Consider the following 24,939-nt stretch of genomic DNA (forward strand, 5'->3'; position numbering starts at 1 on the left):
TCCTATATTATACAGTAGGTTCTTGTTGGTTATCTATTTTATACATAGTATGTGTATATTTTAATCCCAAACCCTAATTTATCCCTCCCCTACCCCTTTCTCCTTTGGTAACCATAAGTTTGTTTTCTATGTCTGTGAGTCTGTTTCTGTTTTGTAAATAAGTTCATTTGTATCATTTTTTTAGATTTCATACATAAGCGATATCATATGATATTTGTCTTTCTCTGTCTGGCTTACTTCACTTAGTATGATAATCTCTAGGTCCATCCTCTTTAGTCTTCTTTTTAAAGCAATCTGATTTAAAAGCAAGTTGAGGTCAAGAGAGAAGAAAGAACATGAAATCATCTAACAGAGAGTCAGACAGACAGACAGACAGGAGGGAGAGATGGACACTGGTCAGAAACTTCCACATCAGATCTTTTACATCTTGGAAATGAGGTGGACAAGAGATTCTGGTCAATTCATCATTTTCTTTAGTATTCTGCTCAATCTTCTTCTCCAGTGAGTGGATGCTCTTTCCTCAGGCTCACTTGGAAGGCCAAGGCCTCTGTTTGGGCCTTACTCCAGACCTGGGCAATCTCCTCATTTGTGAGCGTGAGTTTCTCTCCTGAATGGGTCTCCAGCGCCTGGTATCTCTGGCCTTCCTTTTCAATTCTTTCTATGTAATCCTCAACACACTTATTCAGTGCTTCTTCATATGTGTGGTAGCCTTTGATCAAGTCCTTCTCTTTCTCGAACCACCTGAAAAGGTTAGAGAGATTTTTCCATGTAGTTCAGTCTGCAATAAGTTAATCTTTTTCTTTCAGAACCTTCTGGATTTCAGCTTTTGGTAAGTGCCTTCTGTTTCTGAGCCGCCTCCACTGCCTGGTACACAATCTCCTCAAACCTGTCCATGATCTTCCTCATCTCCAGCTTCTTCTCAGAGAGCCCCTCCTATCTGTTCTTCAGCAACAGGTTCTCCTTTTGTGTCGCTTCACCATAGTGTCCAGGTACATGCTGCGCTGCAGCATATCCACGATGGGCACGTACCCCCGGCCCAAGGACACACAGGGCCAACCTGGCACAGAAGCATCCCGAGCTCGGAAGAAATCAAATTCCACCAGCTTGGCCTCAGGCGGACTCCCTGAGGAAGGAGTGTCGGCCTCGCCCGCACTTCCTGTCTCAGGGGTCACAGGCGTCGGTCTCTGAGGGCTGTCTTTAAGGAGTAGGTCAAACTTGTGGTATACGGACTGTTTCCTCAAGGGCAACTCCTTGAACGAGAGAGTCCCAATCTGCTTCACATAATCCACCTCGGGGCTCGGAAGTGCTCACCAATCAGGTCCGGAAGTGCTCCTCACTCCAGTCCGAGGCAGCTCGCGCGGGCCACTGGGTCAGCGGGCGAGGCAGTGGCTCTTTGCCGGGGCTGCTGGTGGGGAGCCAGTGAGCCGGAAGAATTCACCGTTTCCTCAGCCCGCGGCTCCCACGCGGTGTGCACCGCAGGCGTCATCCGCTGAGGAGAGTCCTCCGCAGCCACAGGCCCCACGCTCAGCGGCTCGGCCGCAGGGCCCAGCAGCTCCTTCGGGGGCCATCTGGGGGCCAGACCTCTCCACGGCCTCGGAACAGGTTAAAGTTTGGGTCGTCCGGTGTGTCCCAGGAAAATGCCCCGAGGGTAGTAAGGACCGCGGCATTTTCCCGCCTCAGCCTCCAGCCTCCTCTTTGTCGGTTTGAGGCCAGTTCTCTCCCCCAGTTTCCTAGATGAGGAAAGCCTTTTGCTGGTGGCAGCATCAGAGAAGCCAGATTCTAGCTTCATGGGCCATTCCTGGCACGGTCGGCCATTTGGCCATGGGCCTCTTCCTTATGAGGCCTTCCGAGGGCCGGTGGCCGCGTTCTCAGGGGCAGAAGTCTCGAGCAGGGAACGGGCCAGCCTGGTGGGTCTGCGAGGGGCCCTTCTTCTCCTCTGGCTTCTGAGGACCCTCCGTTCTGTCTTGGGATGCCATCCCTGAAGGGTCTTCCACAATTTCGGAGGAGGATGTGATGCTTTTATGGAAGGAATGTCTGCAGAATAAGAACTAAACGTTGGTCCTGGAGGTGCCATTTGTTTTGAAGACGCCCCCGGCATGGGAGAGCTTGACGCGTCCAGGCAATGTAGGTCAGCCCAGCCGGGAGGTGGGAACCCTGTCTTCAAAGGCTAGTTTAATGTACCCTGAAGGGGGGTCGTCCCCACCAATGTTTGTTTCCGGAGAATTCCTTTGGTCATTTTGGTGTCCACTTCCTTGGTGTTTTCTGCGTCCAGATTTGAGTATAGTTTTCTAACCCAATGGTGTCATCCGGATCAAAACAAGCCTCAGGTTCACTGCGCAAGCTGGGACTTAAAATCCTGTGCATCTGTACCCCGCAGAGGAGACTGAAAAGTCCCCTTCATAGCTTTTCCTGCGTTCTTGGGTGGCACAAACTCTTACGTCAGACAGTAACGTAAGTAACTCTTACGTTACTCTGCGTCAGACAGAGAACAGATGAGATTCCAGTAAGTGCCGGTGGCTAAAACAGGAAACTACAGTTTTGCGTACTTTTGTCACCAGTGACTGTTTTGTCATTTGAGATCTGCAGACCCAGTCAGCCCGCCCACCCGCCCGCCGAGGGACGGAGTACAGAGCAGGGCCGAGCTCCTTAAATTTATTGCACTATGTTTCTTCTTAGCTTGCCGCCAGTCCTAAGTGTTTTATATTTTGTTGCTCTTATGCTTTCATATTTTCCCATTATGTTCTAATCACTGCTCTTTATAAGAAAACTGTTGATTTTTTATTGTCTATTCTATCCAAATAATGACGAATTTTATATTAGTTCTGATTTTTTAGTTAATTATCTTGGAGTTTTAGTTAGGTAATTTTGCCAGCTATGGAAAATTTTCTTTTTCTTTTGCAACATCTTTTTAAATGCCTTTACATTAACATGTGGTGTATAATTAATTTTTCAACTGTTCTTGGTGAGCATTTAGGTTGTTTTAAATTCAAATGAAAAAGCACCTATTTTTCCTGTTGGTGTAGTGAGTCTCATGTCCTTGAGGCTTATTATTAAAATGTCAACCTTAAGGCACATTCCTGTGTCTGTATTACAAACCACTAAGGTGACCCTTATGGAGAAGGAATTTCAAACGAATATTTCTTGGCTTCAAAAAATTACAGTTTTTTCAGTAAAGACCCAAGAAATACTTTCCTTCTGGATGTCAACAATCTGCCTTTTAAAAAAAGCAGAAATTAACACAATATTGTAAATCAACTATACGTCAATTAAAAAAAAAAAAAGCAGAAATTTAGGCCCATTGAAAATGGTAAAGTGAACAGTCAAAAATAGAGCGTAAAGGACCCTGCTCATCTTCCCTGATATTAGTAAGAGCTAAATGATGGCATTTGTATAGCTGTGACTGAAAGATTAATGTGCTATTTGCAATGTTATAATCTGTACACATAAGCAGATTACAACCTAACTTAATACTTCTCATACTATTGTGATTTGTAGCAACTGAGAAGTTAGTAAGTATAATGTCATTAAAAAGTCATAGTTTTTCCAAAATATTATAAAAGAAGCATTTATTTTTCTGTTTAGGCACACATGAAAACCAGCTCATTTTTAGGATAATTTTAGTATAGTCTATTCTCTTACTACATTTCTGGGACAGTTTACAAAATATTATAAAAAATTTTCCATCTCTGAAACACTAGTGCTTAATAGATCATTGATTCAGGAAATATTTATTCAACAACAGAAAATGTTAAGTGCCTGCTATGTGCTAATCATTGATTTGGATAGTAGAAAAAGATTGACCAGCAGTAAAGAGGACCGTCAAGAGTCCTGTCTTTGTAGGGCTTATATCCTAATGTGGGAAACAGGCAATAAACAGAGTGAAAACAACTTTGGAGAAAAAATAAAGGAATGTGACAGATTTAATTTTCCAAATACTGGAGAATATATATATCTCAATCCCACATGTTCTTCTTACAATATTATATTGACACTTCTCCATCAAGAGACAAGAGCTACATCCCCCCTCCTCCCTTGAAGCTGGGCAAACCTTTGTAACTGCCCCAACCAATAGAATGCCCCAGAAGTGATATTGCCTGATTTCCCAAGGCTATGCCATAAATGGTGATATGGCTTATGCCTCACTGTCTCTCAGGACATTTGCCTTTGGAGCCTTGAGCCATTATGTAAGAATTCTGACTACCCTGAAGCCACTATGCTGGAGAGACCTTATAGAGAAAGAGAAAGGTCACTTAGGAACCCCAGCTGTTCCAGTCCCCAGCCTTTTGAGTCTTCCCAGACCAGTCATGTGAATGAAGGCTGACAGGTGACCCCAGACACAGCTGTCTGACTGCAACTTCATAAAAGACCCCAAGTCAGAATTGCCCAGCTAAACTACTCTCAAATTCCTGACCTACAGACACTGTGAAAGATAACAAATGATTATTGTTATTTTAAACAATTAACTTTTGATGTAATTTCTTATGCAGCCATAGCAACTGGAAAAAGCAGCGTAAAGGAAAAGACAGGGATAGGAGGGGATTAGATTTTACTGATAATCATGGAAGGCTTCCCCAAGGTTGTAATATTTGAGCAGAGAATGAAAATGAAATGAATGAAAACATGAAGCCATGTACATATCCATAGAAAGAAAATTCCAAGCAGAGGGAAGAGCAATAAAAGCATCCTGAGGCTAGGGATACTTGGCACACGGGACGGCCAGCAAGGTGGGGTGTTGCTGGTGGGACGTAAACTAGAGGATGAGTGGTTGAATTGATGGCAAGAGTTATATCCGTATGGAACCATGGAGGCCTTTGAAAATTTGGAGGATTTTGTTCTATGTGTAATGGGACACTTTTGAAGGATTGTCAGCAAGAGAGTGATGGGCTCTGATTTATGTATTAAAAGCACCCTTCTGGATGACTTACCCTGATGTCTCTCTCGCTGACTTTGCTCCAGTCACATTGGTCTTTTATCTATTGAATAAACATGCAAAGCTCTTTCCTCACTTAGGACTTTTGAGGTTCCTCTCCCCTTCACCAGCACCTGTCTCCTCATGTCTTCAAATGTGTGCTGCTGTCAGGATTCTTGGTCTCTCCATCCAACCAAAAATACCAGTCCACTTCTGGTGACACTTTAAATCACATCATCCTGTATTTACTTGTTTGTGTTGTGTTGCTCTTTCTCACATGTAAGCTCCATGAAAACAGGGACCATGTCTCTCTTGCTTGCTGATATACCTACAGCACTTAGAACAGTGCTTGGAATAAAGTAGGTGCTCCACCAATATTAGTTAAATAAATTCATGAACAACCATATCTTCCATAGGTATTGTGAAGGGTAAGAGATATAATGTATGAAAAGAGACTGGCCTATAGTTGGTTCTTCGTGAGTTGTTAATTCAGAGAATTTAGGGGGTTTTTTCCCCCCAGTTTTTTAAACATTTTTTTTAAAACATTTTTTTAACTGAACTTCATCTCTATTCTTATTTGCTTTGTGCAATATAAGCAAAATAGCTTAAATTATTTGGCTCCTTCCAAATGTTCTGCTTTTAATTCCAAAATTAATCTAGTAGTTATCTTACAAGTAGACTACACAAGAGAAAATCTTCACTACATGTGAATAGAGATTTTTAAATCCAAATATTTGTTGGAAGTACTTTAGGACTAGTACTGGGTTCAGCTTCTGACCCTGCCCCTTCCTAGTAATCTAAACTTGCTAGTCATCTTAAGCTTTTTTATATTTCAATTTCTTCATCTATAATAAGAAGCCAAAAGTGGTAAAGATAAGCCTGTATCTATTTCCAGACTCACCATTTACCAATTCAGTAATCTTCAGAGAAACTACTTGATATTTGCAGTTTCCTCAGCTATAAAGTATCACTAATCATAGAACTTGCTTCATTAGGTTGTCATGAAGTCACAGGGAGATAATGCATGTAACATAGTCACCATGGTCCTTCGTTGAAGGAAAGAGTCAATAAATCAGAGCTATCATTACAAAATAAAGAGATGTAAGAAAAGCCGCCCTGCCAACCTTGGACTGTTCTTGTGAGACTCAACCTCTAATGTTTATGAAAAACTATTACACATCTAAATTACTTTTAAAACCATTCTAGACTGACCATTAGGCCTGTATTTGTTCATATTTAATTGATTTGACTGATAATGGAGTATTAATGCAGAGAACATAGAAGAAAATCTGGAAGTATTTTGTTACTTAGTCATGAATATTTATAGGCAGATCTGCTCTGACTTAATTACCTTCACATGATAGAAAAGGAAATATTAATTAAGTTTTAAAATCCCAAACTAACTATTGTAAGTGAAGTTTTATGTGACTAGAGCAGGAAATGACTGGCTTAAGGCTGTGCCTGGATATTAAAATTCCTTTTCCAACTAATAAACCTATCAATTCTAAGTCCAAAGCATCAAAATTAAAATCAATTTGAGAATTTTATGTTGGGCATTTAGAAACATTTACTGAAGATATGTTAAAACCTAGTTTAATTTATGTAATTATAAAATAAATTGCTTTTATTAGATAATTTTTAAATTAGGTGTTGCCTTTTCAAATTAGTTTATCATTTTATAATATCTAAACCTATATAATTTCACGAAAATGTATAAAGTTAAAAACTCAACCTTAAATATTTCAAAATATGTTAACATATATTCTGTGATTATTTTTAACTATGCTCAATTTAACAAAAGATAGATGTATTTTTATCCTTTATTTAACAGATGTATCTATGTATGTGCTTTAAGACCAAATTACTTTTTAACGCTAGAGAAAATGCCAAATTTTTTGAACGGCTACCAAGTAGTTTTATCAAGTAAATTTGGGATAAAAAAATCACTGGAAATGTATGAAAATATCTAATATTCTGTATGAATTAAACTTTTTTGTAAAGTCAATGTAAATGCTACATATAGTATGTAATATGTTACCCATTCATTCTCTCAACTAGAACCATGTTAGCATCTGCTTCCACATATTTGTTCTTCAATAAATGTTTACTGAGTACCATGCTAGTTGGTTGCTATATGGGACTAATTTATAGTCCAAATAATAAGGCTGACATAACTTTGGAATCAGGAAAGAAAAACTAAATATAGTTTATGTATTTATTGTATGCCATTTTTTTCAAATTTTATAACTTGTTTGCTTATAATAATGACCTCATTAAGAGACTGTTAATGTTCACATTGTTACTATTTATTAACTAGAATATTTGATTTGCCAGTCTCATTCTATCATTTTGCTCAAACCATATGAATTAAATTATATAATACCTCATATATTCTAAGTATAAAACTTGTTTAAATTCTTTGTATTTTTTAGTATTTATGATTATTATGAATCTCATTTTTATTCTTTAAGCATATTCTATTATTCTATTAAGAATAAAATAACAATACCTATTTTGGTAATGGAAATTTCTTGAGTCCATGGTATGTCTTTAGAATTTCTACACCATGGATTTATGTCAATGGATGATAAATCTTTGGTTCTTAAAGATGTCCAAGTAGTGCATAAAAGCCAATTGTCAAGATAATAATCCATTTCTCAATTTTCATTGAATTTTCTGACAAAGCCCCATATTTGTCTTTTAGGGGGAAATCATGCTAATGAAAATAAGCATATGTCTCCAGATTCAAAAGCCAGAACTTACAGCACAATGATAAAGGAGATCAGAGGGTGAGTACCTTTGTAAAAATTATCGTTGATGTGCGTTGCTTCCATATATCCTTTTCCCTTTGGCTTTTGTAGGAGCCTGTGTTTTTGTGAGTGTGCTCTGAGTGAGCTTATTCAAGGAAGCTGCTCTGTTTCATTAAGTTACAAATCCAGGAAGCAGTGGAAAGTAGAAGTATAGCTGTCAGAGGACAGGGTGGCCCTCTTACGCTGATACAGTCAATGCGAATATTGAAGACTACCAAATGTTTTGTAACTGAATATATATGAAAGTGTTGATAGTGTAAATGGCTCAGATATAAAAATATCAATGAGATTATAGAAAATAAAGTCGTTACCTTTAATTATATTTATTTATGTTTTCCAAAATTTGTCCTGAAAAATTAAATAGAACTTACAGGTTGGTGTGGCTAATTCCAAGCAGCACACTACTGACTGTAAGATTAGTCCCTAATAGGTCACTGACTATTGAAGTGAGCCACTACAAGTTGCTCTTGTAGCTATATCTCATCAGATAAACTAAATTACAAGATTCTAAAGGTCAGGGACTGTGACTTATTTTGAGTAGTTCATCTCCAGGGTTTAAACTTAGGACTTACACCTTCATACAACAAGCCACAGGAGGAACAGGCCATACCTCCATGATGAACAATAAAGTGGGGGGGGGCATTTTGGGGGGTGGGGGGTATTTTGGGGGTGGAGGTTGTTATATTTTGTTTTGTATTATTTTGTTAATGACAATAAAATTGCACTTAACCTTATTTTAATCAAAGACATGTAATTTGTAATTTTTAAATAGTGGAAACACCTTTCAGAAATAAGTATGTTTTTTCATTAAAAAAATAGATGTCTCAATTTATCTTTCAAGGTCAGTCTACATTAAACTCAAAACACTCCTCCTGAAAACTTCTTGTAAATTATAATATGAGATTTATAATTTATCTGAAATACCTTCTTAATAGAGTTTATTTTTAATAGGATGTAGACTAAAACTATATGGCAGTTGAGCAGAGCATTATGAAGCACCATATGGGCTTCTAAACTAAGAAGATGATACACACAGGTCCTGCCAACTACTCTTCTCTGTCTCCTTCCCCACCTGCCAGTCTCCCACCACATCCTGAATTCTGTCATGATATTGGGTGCCTTTGGTATAAATTACTTAACAGTGGTCTGTATGTTCTTCAGTATCTCTTAATCATGAAAGGCAGAAAATAAAAAGAACCCTAACCTTATTAAAAATTGGTGACCTGTTTAAAGTTACAGGACTATCGACATATAAACATTTTCAAGTGGAGATAAGAGGTGACAAACAATTACCTGACCATAATTGGAGATAAGAGCTAGGTGATGAATAGAAACTGACAAAGTTAAAGCAGAGCAAATTGCTCAGAGGGGCAGCTAGACTAGCCCTGACAGTAACGAGTAAACAAAAAGAACTGAACCACAATGCAGTTGTCTGGTTTGTTTCCCCTGTTTATGGTCAACTTTTAAGCATTTTCTCTTCTATAGGAAGATAGATGCTTCCTTTTACTGTTTATGCTTCTTTCTGCTGTCCAAACTTAGGCTCTTGAGTCTAGATGAGTTTAAGTCATAAGAAAAAACGTTGTGTACAATATTCATTAAAACATACTACTAGCTCAGAAAATTAAACATCTGTGGAACCTACTCTGGTGGCAAGAAATCAAGGTCAGCTGAAAATAATGCAGTAGGAGGTGGGTTTGTTTGATATATATTCTTTCCCATTCCCAATCCCTTCTCCTTCTTCTCATTCAAGTGGGGAGAATGTCCATTAAAATGCTGTACATGTAGTATTGTTTCAATATTTTAATCTATAACTGCAGTTACTAGCCTTGCTTTTCTGCCTGTATTGTCTGTGCCTTCTTGATTCTCTCCACATTTGTCTCTCTGATGATTCCCATCCCCTCTTCTCTTTCTGGTTCTTCTTCCTCTTTATTTTTCTCCCTTTCCTGTAATAGGAAAAAACAAAGAGGTGTAATTACAGTAAAAGGTGAGATGAGGATAAAACAATAAATGGCACAATGACCATGTCTAATTTTAGCATTTACTATTTGTGTAATATTTATTTTTCCTCAGAACTTATTTATCTTACAGCTGGAACTTTGTACCCTTTGACCAATATCTCCCCATTTCCCCACCCTCTAGCACCTGACAGTCACTGCTCTACTCTCTGTTTCTAGGAGTCCAGCTTTTTTAGATTCTACATATAAGTGATATCATATCATATTTGTCTTTCTCTGCCTGACTTATTTCACTTAGCATGGTGCCCTGAAGGTTCATTCATGTTGTTGCAAATGGCAAGATTTCCTAATATTCCATTGTGTGTGTGTGTGTGTGTGTGTATATATATGTATGTATGCACACCACATTATCTTTATCCATCCATCAATGGACACTTAGGTTGTTTCCGTGTTTTGGCTATTGTGAATAATATATTTATTGTTTATATAATAATTAAGTATTACTAATTATCTTACTGGGAGTTTGCTTCTTTTTAATCCTTTAATTATGCCCCTTTAGAGCTATGTTATTAGACATGCCATGTTTTTTCTTAGTTCATAGCTACATATTTCCCTAAATAATACTATCAGGATTACCACATACCTATTTCCAAAAAAGCAAATATCAGAAAAGGGAGGAGAGATACAAGTAGAAGAATGAAGGATAGGATGAAGGAAGGAGCCAGATATGTCTCTCTCTGCCTTGGTTGGCTTCTCTGATAAATGGCTGCACCTTTTCCAAGACTCCAGCACCCATGTCTGTGATCCCTGCTTCTGCTGAGCGATCCCTGCTTCTGCTGAGCAACCCCTGCCCTAGTCATAGCCCTCACCACATGGGCTCTGGTAACAGATCTAGCTCTAGAAATGGTAGCACCTCCCTGCTATTGCTATCCTCTCAGTTGTTTCACTCTTCCCTGTTCACTGTCTTGTCTCTTTCATGGCTAATGTAAACAGGTTTCCTCTAATAAATCATTCTGTTTGAAAGATCTAGAATGATTTCTATTTTCCTGACTGACCCCTAATGGATGCAAGTATTATAGTAGAAAGAGCCCTACAAAAAAGGTCAGAAAATCTGATTTCATGTCCTAATGATGACTAATTAGCTGGAAAGTTTGGATCAGGCCATTCAACCTCAGGTTCATAAAGCTGCTTTACGCTGCAAATAGCATACTTTACAGTGAAAGCTCCCTAACTCACCTCCGTTAACAGACTTGTCAGATTCATAAAAGCTTTGCATTCCTCCATAAAACATACTGACACCTATGGCACAGTGAAAGGTCAGAGCTGGTAGTCCTCTTTCCAGGAATCAGTGCTTCTGTCCCTACATTCCAATTTATGTTATTACCAAGAGTTGATTGGGGGCTTCCGGGGTGACGCGGTGGTTGAGAGTCCACCTGCCGATGCAGGGGACACGGGTTCGTGCCCCGGTCCGGGAAGATCCCACATGCCGCGGAGCGGCTAGACCGTTGAGCCATGGCTGCTGAGCCTGCGCATCCGGAGCCTGTGCTCTGCAACGAGAGAGGCCCGCGTACCGCACACAAAAAAAGAGTTGATTGTATTTATTCTAAGACCAGTTTATGCCAGTTATTAGTGTAATTACATAATGTAGTTAGTGAGTGGCAGAGACCATACTAGTTTGGTGACTTTTACCACATAGAGATATAAAGGAAGGACTGGAAGCAAGTAAGAATTGACCTTTTGGAGCGCTATAGAGTTGGTGGAAAACAACGATTCCTCCCCACATCCTTTCTGTGGCTGAGGAAAGTTATTAGAATTTGTCCTCTGGCTCTATCTTTCCAATAAGAAAGGAGTATTCAAACTGTCTCCTGTTGCTACTAAAGCAAGAACTGGTAATCATCTCTTATCTGACAGTGGCTGAGCTCCTGAGAAGCAAAGCACCTGGGGTATAGAGAAGGGGCAGGAGAGAAGTGGAAGATCAGTGGCCGGAAGTGTCAGGAGGACAGCTTGCATTCCCATCAAGTCTGTTGCAAGAATGCCCAAGGATTTCTGCAGTATAGCAAGACAAGGGAGAAGGTGACACAGCAAAACCATTTTGCTGATCCCCCCTCCAACAGGTACACCTATCCACAGAGTGTGCCAGAAGCAAGGCATTATAGGTCGTCCACCTGCTGTGAGAGGTAAGAAGAGGTTGTGCCTATGACAGTTATTCCATATTAGCGGGCAGCATATCAGGAGGCCATTATCAGGCCCTGTGGAGAACCAACAACTGGACATCCCACAAGAGTGCCAGCACTCAAAAGCCAACCATACAGGTGGAAGTCACAGCCAACAATAGACAAATGAGTAATTTAACCACCATACATAAGGGGTGGTTCTCGTCTAGAAGCAAAAGTTACAATCAACCAAGGAGCATATAGCCAACTTGCTGTGCACGGTTGCTATAAGGACAAATCTCTTCCCTTTCCCTCCTCACCAAACCAATACCAGAGGAACAAGTGTGGAGAAGAAAGATGTGTTAATAACCAAAATGAAATGTTTTATTAACTGTAAATGAAAGAATGTTATGTAATTTAACTGAAATGTTATCAAGGAAGCCCACTAACCAGCAAGAAAAATGGGTAACTTGAAAGAACTGCTATTGAAAGAGTAGTAGAAGTTATTGAAAAATTTATCCATTTCATGTTTTTACCCCCAAATTGAGATTCCACCAATATGGTTACTTGCACATCACTTTTATGATCACATCTTTAACAGATACTTTCAACTAACTATAGTTGGGACTTCTTCTGTAGGTGAACTCACATTGTAAAATTAAGGGGAAAAAAGCAAGTTGAAAGTACATTATGAGAGATTATTGGGAGTAAATAGATGTGAAAATAGGATTCAACAAAAAAGGCCTCATAGAGAGCCCTGGTCAATAATTGCATTTGCAAAATATAAAGGCATTTGTACATCAAATGCTAGGGTTTCCATCCCATTGTAAATCTTTTCTAAATGTCCAGCCTACCCTTTCTAATCTAGCACCTCTTGTTGTCCATATCTGCCTAGTAGGACTGTCATCTCCTAAAATGGATCTCTCCTCCAAAAAAGAAGAGAAAAGCAAAGTCACAGGAAACCAACTGAGGTTGATATGATTTAACCCTCCATCTTATGTCTTCCTGACTTTGACCATGAGCATAGGATGTTTGCTTAATGAGAGGACTCTAGGCAAGAACTAATTAATCAAGAGCATTAGAATTTATTTCATGTAAGATGTTTTTATCAACCAGGCGTACTCTACCTACACACCCAGGAAGGGCTAACTAAAATACATAATCCATACAGACACTTGTCAGACTCTTTAGATTGCACAAGAAGTGTGCCTAGACAAACATTCTGAAAAAAAAAATAGGTCTACATTCATTTGCATGTAAGCAGGTTAAGGCTGTTGCCTATGCAATGTGATTTGACAGCTATGGGAAGACCCACTCTGACCAAAAAGACCCTCAGAAATGGCCTGTCACAGATCCCAAAATTTCTATGATTAGAATAAAGGGCATCAGTGTTGCTTATTTAAAATTAAAAGCTAACACATTTATCAGTTACTCTTCAATACTTTGCATGAATTAGTTGATCAACTAATGAGTTCCAGCTCTCTTAGAGGTTAGTACATAGGTTAAGTAAGTTTTGAAGAAGAGGGACCTTCAAGAAAGTTAACAATGCTTATCGCAGCAGTATTTGAGGATCAGGGAAGTGGGGACTGAGAGAGGGATGTAGAAATGGGAATGGCTTGCCCTAAAACAAATATCACAATTTCTCCTAGGATCAGGCTTCTGTACCATTTAATTCTCATCTCAAATTTAAAATAAAGTTATCACCTTTCCTAATTTTACATTTTTCCCAAAGAACTTCCCCGAAATTTGGAAAGGGAATTTGCCTTTATTTTCATCATAAGTCAATTGATATATTTGCTCAGACATCAGAGGAGAAGTAATGGACAGAAGATGAGACCAGAGCCTGAAGAAACCTATGTTCCACATTCAACTCATTAACAGGAAATAGCTGGCTTTGCCTTCTTTCCCAAGACCTCCTATATAGTTCGTTGCTTTTCAGTTTTTGTTTTTAAAGTACCTGAGCCAAAACAACGGCAAGCTTGATTTTTAAAATAGGATCAGTGACAAATGCTGAAATACCAAGTTGAAGTGCACAGGATACGACCAAGCAAAATGCAAGAAGGAATTTGGAAGGCAGATTAGGAAAATGTGGGCCCAAATCTGTGCCTGCCAACTGCTCTCAGTAAACTGTGCTGAGGTCAAAGATACACTAGGGAGCTTATTCAAAAGCACACGCAGACCAAGGAGGCAGATGCTGCTTCTCTTTGAATTTTTAGGGATTTTTAAAAATAAGGGTGCTGTAGCATTTCCTCCAAATTAAGGATTTCCACCTTTGTGGATGGAGTTCTTTTTCCCAGTGACTAAACTTCCATCTGGGATAGCTTAGGACTCTTTGGTAATTTTCCTAGTTCATGAACACTATTATAAGATATTTTTCCCACTTGGAACCAGATTCCACTTGTGGTTCTGGGTTCCCTCAGATAGGTCATGCCAAGGTCAAATAGCAACTCCACAATGGAAAAACTGACCAGTACATGTTCTCTAAATGTTTGCAGACCACTCCTGCAATGGAGGGATGTTCCATGAGGATAACCAACTAAACATTTCCTAAAATCACAATTTACAAGACTAACAAGAGATGTGTTAAAAATCTTAAACCCAGCTTATACAGCTTATAATATACAGTGAAGATAATTGTATACTTGTATACATTATAAAAGAAATTAATATTTATAAGCTACTTTGAAGTTCTGAAATATAATGCACTTTGGATTATAGAAGTTTTGAATCCTTAAATAATCAGTGTTTCATAATACCTTGAGAAATGTATTCTTTGGGGGGAAAAGTGTTTCAAAAAGCATTAGAAATATATTTGAATAGCCTTTTCAAGAAAAATCTTGAAAAAATATAACACAATCAATTTTTATTGATTTCCAAAGATTTTCTAAATTTGATTTTCTAAAATTGAATCTAAATCAATTCTTATTGATTTCTAAAGATTTTTTAAAATATAAATATCTTCTAATCCTGAAAAAATTATAACACCAAACTCAAGATAGTCTTCTACTTTAACTTGTAAACCAGAGCTATGTTTCTATTAATTCAGATTTTGCTTCTTTAAAATTATAAATATTACTAATAATCTAAAAAGACACAAAACAAACAGTTCTGAAAGAACACAGGCTATTTAAAAGTCATCTGTTAAACATAAGTCAGGAATTAATGGTAAGATAATCAGCAACATGTATTGTATTATACATAGAATGTATAGCATATGGCAGAAGAAAAGAGTGAATTAGGAAATCAAAATATGATTTGCAGATCTCTGGCAAATGTCTAAATATCATCAAGTTGTGTACTTAAATAGAAAAACAAATGCCTTTTTCAGTCTAGATTTATATTATTGCTACAAATCATTCAGTATAGTCAAGGGCAAAACTGAGGAACTCTGTTTCAATTTAAATAGACGTATAATACAGAAAAGAGAAGCAACAATAGTATTTCTAGGGTATATTATTTTTCTTTATTCCCCAAGTTATTAGGGTTCTTTCAATGAGATGTTTCTTGAAGTATTTGTGTGTGGGTTCATGCTATTTATGGGCAGGGTTATTAAACAGTTTGTGCTGTCTGTGTTATATAATTTCATCAGGGCAAATAATAACATTTGGTTAAGGTAAGCAAGTTGCTGTACACATGAAATCAGACAGAAAGCCTTATATTATGAATTTATGTGTTATCTTTATATCTTGGTTGGCTTTTTCCTGGCAACTTTTTATTTATACATTCAAAGTCATCAGATTTTTCATCCATTTGTGAATAAAAAGAGAAGCATTTTTGGTAAATGTTTGGTAAATCTTGGAGATTCCTAGAAAAGAAGCAGTATATTTCTGACCTCAATTATCTAAGAGAATCATAAGATGGCATTAAAATAGGGCTTCAGCTCTGTTCGGCATATAGAGAACTTGTACTATAAATAAAGAAAGTAAATGTGAGAATGATGAATAACCAGTTGAATTGGTCTTCCCCAGTACATCAGAAATGTCTTGAGCACTAAACAAAGGTTTTAAGTACCAATAAATAAATAAATAAATAAGTTAGTCTGGAATAGATTAGTGCACTGAGTGTTTCACTAGCATTTCTATTCTGTTGTTACAGCTAGAGTAAGACCTGGTTTTCCAGGGAAATAATGTCCTGGGCAACTGCTCTCTTGGCATAGCTCATCAGAATTCAGGGCAGTTCTAACCAAGCTATACTGTCTGTTAAGCTTAGTATATAACTAGTTTTGAAACACTAGCTAAGCAGGTACTAGTGATTTTGAGGTCTTTAATTCCATTATATTGAAGAATAAAGGAAAAATGCATCTGTTAATGAACTACCATGCTTCAGTCACAATCCAGGTGCTTGAGATATATCATTGTATGATTCAGAATAGCTATTACTGCTACAACAACCCAACAGTTTTCAAGGCTTAACACAATAGAACCCTACCTCTGTGTCAGGTAAAAGATCAGGGAGTATGTTTGGTGAGCTGCCATCAGGAGGTGATTCAGGAACCCAGGTTATTACTGTCTTGTGGCTCCACTACCCTAGAGAGAGCATCAGTCATTGATTGGATTCTCTGTATCCACAGAGCGGATGGGGGAAGAAAGAGAACATGGAGGTTAGGACTCGAAATGGTTCATATCACTTCATTCATGTTTCATTAGCCAGAAACAAATCATAAGGGTAGTTGGGAAATATAGTCTACCTGTGTGCCCAGGGAAGAAGAAAGATTTGAAAAATAACTAGACAGTATTTCCTGCAATCAGTTTTTTAAAAAAATCTCTGGTCTTGAGGAATTTACATTCTACCTGGGCAGAAACAAAGAAAAGCATAATAAATTAAATTGCATAGTCTTTCATAAGGTGATGAATAACACAGTTGCAGCTGGGGATGGAGGGGAGAAGAGGAGAGAAAACGCAGAGCAGGATAAGAAGAAGAGTCTTTAGACAATGACTGTAGGTGGCTGAAGTAGTGTGGAGGATAGATCATTGGAGAAGAGACGATCAAAGAAATGGGAGGCCAATTATTGTGGTCTTCATCTTTACCAATAATGTCACAATGTTAAGGAAAGTGATGGTGAGCCAGAAACTAAAATAATAGAGAATAGGGGGTTGGGGGTGTCCCGTGAATTAGTTAATAACAGCAATAAGGAGAAGCAGTGGGCAATTTGGTATGGAATTCAGAGTTTTAGAGACTAGAAAAAGAATGATCTGAAAACAGCAATGAGGGACAAAGAGGATGTCCATCCCCATCTTCAACTCCACCTGTATAAGAACTATAGAATAAAAAGCAACCATCACATGAGAAGGCTGCAGGGAAGCCCTGCAGGGAGGCCCTTTTGGGAGAGGCCAATTTCCACTAGAGCAAGAAGGTAAAGGGACCATTCAAGAGGTCAATAATATCAGGATTTTAGTGAAGATCGACTGGCCCAGAAATCCAGGGCTTTCTGTGGCGACTGACATGAACAGGGACGAGTGGCACACTGAGATTCGTCTCAGGCAGGGAGGCCAGTGGAGATGGAACTTCAACATTTAGATGAGATACAAAGTCCTGAAGCAAGGCATTGCACCATTTTTCTTTGACTAAATTTAACCCACAGTTTGAAGAGAACATTTGTTTTGGAACCAAGTTTTCTAAACTATTTCATATTCCTTTTTAGTGTTTTAAATTAAAACTGATTTTAAATCCATCTTTGATGAAACTCTAGTCACGATTCTTCTTCTGAAGTTTAAAGGTACATAAAAATACATTTGTTACTGATATAAACATAGAATCACAGATTCTCAGGGTTTGAAAGTTTTAATTCACTTGGTTCAACCATCCAGCTGATATTGGAAGCCTTTCTAGCATATTCTTGCCAAGCCATCTTCTGGACTAGGCTTGAACATCTCCAGGGATGATGTATCTAGCGAGGTGGTTAAGAGCGTGGGCTCTGGAATTAAGCAGACCTAGATTTAAATTCCTATTCGATCACTTCCACTCATATGAAGTTTGGCAAGTTATTTAGCTTTATTCTCAGAGTTTCAGAGTCTTAATCTGTAAAATGGAAATAATATTACTGCTTAATGCATAGTGTTATACTAATGAAATAAGTCATGTGCAGCACTCGGCACAGTGCTCAACACATAGTAACTCCTCAACAAATGATTGATAGTATTATTATTTTTATTCATGCCGTTATTATTATTACCTTCCGAGGTATCATCTTTCAGTGTTGGATAGGTGCCTTAGAAGTCTTCTTTCTGCCATCTTATAGAAAAATCTGGTTTCAGGATGTAATTTGGCAAAATAAATGTTCCATTAGCCATAATTCATCATAAAATTTGAAAGAAATTACTTGCAAAGAATGTGCATAATCTCATAGATATACTGTTAGGATTTCAAGATATCCTTTCAAAAGTATAAACAGAGAAACACTTGAAATATTAAATAATCTGTAAAGCCTTGTCAATGCTATCTGTTTTGTAACACTCATGTAAAGTAAAGAAATGTGAACAAATGTCATCTGTTACCTGACATCACAACTGGGCAATGACTTGTATGGCAAATTTAATTTCAGTAATGCTCACAGTAATTGTTTCCCTGACTTCAGAGCTTTTAGTTGATACAAAGCCCTCTAGACAATAAACTGAGCCTTAAACCAAAGGTATTTGTGAAGTTTCTTTCAAATCACAGGAAACAAATTTCCATGCTGAGTTCATTACATTATTCAAACACACTGCTGGTGAATGTTTTGTCAAGGTGCTCAGAGCATTTGATAATAGAAGTAAGATAATAGAATCAAGATTTCAAGAACTACAATAAAATAAATTATTTCTAATCCATGTGGATGCCACTTACCATAACTAGTAAATTCTTATACATGTAAATTAACTCTTTTTCATGCAAATTATCCAGTTTTTTAAAAAAATGTCTTCTATGTTATAGTGCAGTGGAAAAAAATGACTATCTTAAAAATCATATAACCCTTTCTTTACCATTTAAAAACATGCATGTATTGAGGATGAATATATTTTGCACTGAGAAAACATTTGCCAAAATATGTTCGAAACAAAGGAAGTGTTTGAAATGTCATTATTAATTACCAGGAATTTTTTAAAGGTAATATTCTTTGAGTGTAGCATTGTTTTGACTTAAAAATAAGGCAGTGTACTCTCAGCTAGATATTGAATAACTGAAAGACAGAAGCATTAGAAAATTAAAGAGGGAAAAAAAATTAAAACTAACTTATTGGAAGGAAATCAAATAGGGGGTTGACATACATTTGATCTAAAAATCCTTTCCAACTACAAAATTGTTATTCCTTTAAATAAAAGAAATCAGAACTGACTACATTAAAATTATTTGAAATAGTAGCTACAAACATAGAGTAAGGGAAACCTTGGGAAATAAGTGTCTTTTTAAATCATCTTAAAGGTTCCCACCAAAGACCATAACCAAAAGAAAGCACGGTAATGAGGTTGAGCTCTAAAGATAATTTGGCTTTGGGTAGTGAGAGAGGAACAGAATCTCAAGCCACCAGAATATTTTAACCCTTCATAGTTTACTTGTAAACAGTTAAATTGATTTGCAGATTATTTTATAGTGTTAATTGTATCATCCCCGGAAAATGTAGAAATGGCTTAAAAATATTCCTGTAAATAAATTAAAGATTAATAATATAATAATGCAAGCAAGAGCAAACAGTAAGAAATGGAGGAAGTTGACCCTTCTCCTATTAGGAAGTGCTCTTCAATAGCCACAGTAGGAATTTTAAATGATGACAGTCTAATCAGCCCTTTGAAAATTTGAAATTATGAAGACTATTTTTTAATTAATTAATTTATTTTTTTTGTGGTACGCAGGCCTCTCACTGCTGTGGCCTCTCCCGTTGCGGAGCACAGGCTCCGGACGCACAGGCCCAGCGGCCACAGCCCACGGGCCCAGCCGCTCTGTGGCATGTGGGATCTTCCCGGACCGGGGCACGAACCCGTGTCCCCTGCATCGGCAGGCAGACTCCCAACCACTGCGCCACCAGGGAAGCCCTATGAAGACTATTTATAAGATGGATTTACATTAACTTTTATTTATGATGAATGTATTGCCCTAATTTTATTTCTTAAAATATTACCTAATGATATTAAGAAACCATGATAATCAGCTGACATTTAAAAATATTTTTTATATCATCTTTAACTTAGCCTTTTTAAATTTCCATTTCTCTGTTCATTTTGTAATACACTTAATTTACTATGTACTTAATATTGTAGGCCTAGTACTTAAAATCCTCAGACTATTAGTACATGCATATCATTAATGAATATATAAATACTGGTGGTACAGTAAATATATGTTTTCTCAAAGCTGAGTGTTAGAATTAATATTCACTCAAAGCTAAATATCATCATCATGAAAAAAGCATCTGTATATATGAATAAATTTTATCAAAAATATTTACTACTTCAGATTATTTAAAAATCTAGTCATCAGTTTCCTAAATTTTTATATTATTGTCTGAGAATAATTTCTCAGCACTGTCATCTCTAGATTGTTCCTGCAGTCAGTATACATAGAGTCTTACTTCAACGTGTCCACTTAATAATGTATCTAAACTTTTCACTGAAGAATATAATTCAGGAAAGAGTTTTTCAGTAGCATATTTCCTAGAGAGAATTTTATGCTAACGTTTCATAGCTTAAGCAAATCTTTAAAAGGCTTCATTATCAACTACTGAAAATGGCTGGCAGTCTGTAACAATCATTTCAACACAATTTCTATTGAAATTCTTAACTTCCATAGCCACAAAACTTTGAGCTTTTCTTTTTAAATTGTTGTTTTAAAATCTTTTGTTTTGAAGTTTCATTAGTAAGTACAAAATGTGTTTTGGATGTCCCATTTTTCTCTAACACTCTTCTTAATATTTTTGTTCTTTTTTATGTTCGAGTTGAAGATAATTTATCACTGATGTTTTATATAATTTTGTAGGACTTTTCTTCCTTGTAAATTTTGAAGAGACAAGGTCAGCATCCTTCTGTTAATTCATTCTCACTAGATGCGAAGAGTTTTCAAAGAAACATGAAACAGTTAGACAACTGTTTTTTATGAGGCAAGCACACCAAATGAGTCTACAAAGGTTAGAATTTTAATATAATATCTATTATTGTTTTATAATTTAGATTTTATTAATATTTATTGACTCAAAAAGAATATATTTGTCTTTCCAAACTTACATACCTAATGTGCTTATTTAATATTTGTATTACTTGCCACTCTCTTTCCCTATTTAACTCTTTACTAGTTCTCAGTAATACAAAAAACACAAAAAGTTAAGCTTTTATAATCATTAATTATTATACTTCCAGCATAATAAATAATACTACAGTCATAATTGCCTTAAATCCCTATAAAACCAGTACTGTTATAAGAGGTGAAAGGTACAAGATCTTGTCAATCTTTTCTTTTCAACAAATATGTAATCAATTAAAATTTCAGAATGCTGACAAAATAGTAAAAGTGAAATGGCCAACGGTTCTTTCATAGTGCATGACAAGATATAAGAGCCATGCTGAAGAGAAAGGATTTCCAAAAATGAAAGATGTGCTTTCCATTTCTCAGTAAATCACAGTGTACAGTATTTAAACTGTCAATGCTCATACCATGTAGTCTTCCACAGAGGAAAATGCACTCTTCCTCCTATCTCTGTTTGGAAAAGGAATTTATGCAGATCAGAAAGTAGGCTTGAGTCAATATCAGCACTTCTACTCCAGTGACTCCAAAAGGCTGTTGAAGAGAGTTTTCTCTTCTCCTTGCTTGGGCAACACTTTCTGATTGATTCTCACTGACAACAAAGCCTAAGCCTAAATCCAGAGGGAAGACAAAATTGTGATTTTAAATCTTACTGTTCCCAAACTTTGATACTATACCCCAATCAAAGTGAGATTTCAAATCATGTTTGGTCTCCTTATTTCTGCCTAAATAATCAGCTTTTTAAAAATTATAACATTAGGGCTTCTCTGGTGGCGCAGTGGTTGAGAACCTGCCTGCCAATGCAGGGGACACGGGTTCGAGCCCTGGTCTGGGAAGATCCCACATGCTGCGGAGCAACTAGCCCCGTGAGCCACAATTACTGAGCCTGCGCATCTGGAGCCCGTGCTCCGCAACAAGAGAGGCCGCGATAGTGAGAGGCCCGCGCACCGCGATGAGGAGTGGCCCCCACTTGCCGCAATTAGGAGAAAGCCCACGCACATAAAAGAAGACCCAACACAGCAAAAATAAATAAATAAATTAAAAAAAAATTATAACATTAGAATTAAAATGTCAATAAACTGGATAAGTAAAAATCTGGGATTAAAACCTGGTGTAAAATTCTAAAGTGAGGCATAGTTTGTAATTTTCAAAAGACAGAATAAAGTCTATGAGTCTAGAATCTTGAGAAAAAGGGAGATTGTGATATAAAATGAAATAAGAGATGGGCAGGGATTATGTCATTCAGAGGTCTATAAGCCACAACAAGATTGGATTTTATTCTAGGTGAAATTAGAAGGCACTGCAGGGCTGTTCAAGAAGGGAAGAGATGTCATCTTATTTATGGTTTTAAAAAGATCACTCTAGTCAGAAAGAGAAAACCAAATACCATATGTTAACACATATATATGGAATCTAAAAAAAAAAAATGGTTCTGAAGAACCTAGGGGCAGGACAGGAATAAAGACGCAGACGTATAGAATGGACTTGAGGACATGGGGAGGGGGAAGGGTAAACTGGGACGAAGTGAGAGAGTGGCATGGACTTATATATACTACCAAATGTAAAATAGATAGCTAGTGGGAAGCAGCCGCATAACACAGGGAGATCAGCTCAGTGCTTTGTGACCACCTAGAGGGGTGGGATAGGGAGGGTGGGAGGGAGACCCAAGAGGGAGGAGATATGGGGATATATGTATATGTATAGCTGATTCACTTTGTTATAAAGCAGAAACTAATACAGCATTGTAAAGCAATTATACTCCAATAAAGATGTTTAAAAAAATGAAAATTTTTAATAGTGTTAGCTTTATGAGAAAAAAATAAAAAGATCACTCTGACTACAAAACATCCATTAGCACAGCTAAAATTACAAATACTGACAATAGTAAATGTTTGCAAAGATACAGAGCAACCAGAATTCTCAGACATTGCTGGTGAGAGTGTAAACCGATACAATCACTTTGGCAAACTATGTGGCAGTGTCTGCTTCAGCTGAACATACTTATACTCCTTGACTCAGCAAGCCCCTCCTAGGTATATTCTCAATAGAAATGCATGCATATGTTCAACAACAACAAAAACTTTAATGGAATGATCATTAAAGCATTATTCAAACAGCCCCAAACTGGAAACTACACAAATTCCTGTCAACAGTACAATAGATAAAGTATAGACTATTCACACAGTGAAACCCTGTACAGGAATTAGAATGAATAATCCACAACATGAATGAATCTCACAAATATCATTGGGCAAAAGCCAAACACAAAAGAGTTCATATTGAATTATTCCATTTAGATGTTTCTTAAACAGGCAAATCTAATCTATATTTTTAAGAAACAAAATAGTGGTTACCCTTTGTGCAGGTAGGGGGTGGCCAGTGACTGGAAAGTAGCCTGTAGGTGGAGAGAAGTAGTAACACATTAGCATTGAGACCATAGCTTGGTGGCAAAGAGGGGTGATGAGGAAATGATAGGGGTTCTTATACTGACTGATGACATACAGTATACATAAAAAGCACAGCATCAAAGACTCATACTCAACAGCCATCTGTTACAATCTACCTTCTATATGCCTGGTTTAACCACTCTTGGTGATGAGAAACTCTATTTATAAGGGAGACTGTTCTTTTGAAAAAAAAATCTGATGGTTCAAATGTTATTTATAATAGTCAAAATCTCATTTATTATTCTAGTTATTTCTCTCTGAAACAACATGGAACAATCCATTTGAATATTAGTAAAAGCTCTTCAAGGAGTTGAAGACAGCTGACATATTTTCACCTTAGTCTTCCTTTCTCCCAGTGAAACAGTCAGCAACATGATCCACTCTTTGTAGAAAGTGGGTTCCAGGTACCACTTCACCCCAGCAACCACCCTCTGAGAAGCCCTCATTTGCAAATGTCACTAATGAAAAGAAGAGAGAGGGAGGAAGTTGGGTCAGCCCTGCAGATGTAGGATACACAAATGTAGAATTGTGAGTACAGGGTGCTTCAGAGCTCAGTGATTTGAGTGAGCTGTAAGAGCATTATAAGGATGGTTCAAGGTAGCTTCCAGATCTTCTACTTGACATTCTTACTTTAATTTAAACTTAAAGTTTAAAAACACTGACTTGTTTTTACACAGGCCGTTAATTCCATCCACAAATTTTCCTTTATATCCCACTTCTACATTCTCCCTTCTATGAATCATAACCAATCTTGGTCAGAACCTTTTGTTAAATTTCTCCTGTTTTAAATCAATTCATTTCCAATAGCTATTTATCTGCTACAGTTTTGTCCTAACACTTTCTAATTATGTAATTTTTGAAGTTATATTTCATGTAAATCTGGGAAACTTCCTAGTTGTCAATATTTCTATACACAAAAGTTAAAAGGAAAAGAAAGAAGCAAGATAGGAAATAATAGAGAGGACAAAAATTTCTGTTTATTTTACATTCCAAATATATATTATTTTGTACAATAACATATGCCATGTATAAATGCTATGATACAAGGAATAAGAGGTGAATTATGGGTACTTCATTTTAAATATTTCTTTCCAGTTACTCAAGGTATGATTTCTAGCATGAAACTGGATAAATCTCACTTTTAGATATTTATCTTGATAATATGTCTTTAAATTTTGAAGTTTATATTTGAGCAAAAACTTCTATAAATATGGTAAAGCTGATTTATAGTGATTTTGCCAAGTCCTTTCTTCCTTTCTTAAGTCTAAGACCATCTACGAGTTATGAGTTTGTTTTACATCTTCCCTAAATAGCAGCTCTGCTATGCAAATAGTTTTTATAAACGTGACCTTTGCATAACAAGTTCAAGCAATCAAATTTTAAATTTGTTTTTGTGAACACCTAGATTTGGCTTAGCATTTATCCTTGCTTTGCAACATAGAAAAATCCATAATAACC

At 37.0% G+C, this 24,939-nt stretch overlaps 1 pseudogene; it reads right to left on the bottom strand.

Annotated features, from left to right (window-relative positions):
• Window positions 1-316: 316 nt before the first annotated feature.
• LOC136125393 (transforming acidic coiled-coil-containing protein 3 pseudogene) lies at window positions 317-1,486 on the bottom strand (annotated as a pseudogene).
• Window positions 1,487-24,939: the final 23,453 nt, after the last annotated feature.

Source organism: Phocoena phocoena, chromosome 7 (genome assembly GCF_963924675.1).
Source record: "Phocoena phocoena chromosome 7, mPhoPho1.1, whole genome shotgun sequence".
NCBI lineage: Eukaryota > Metazoa > Chordata > Mammalia > Artiodactyla > Phocoenidae > Phocoena > Phocoena phocoena.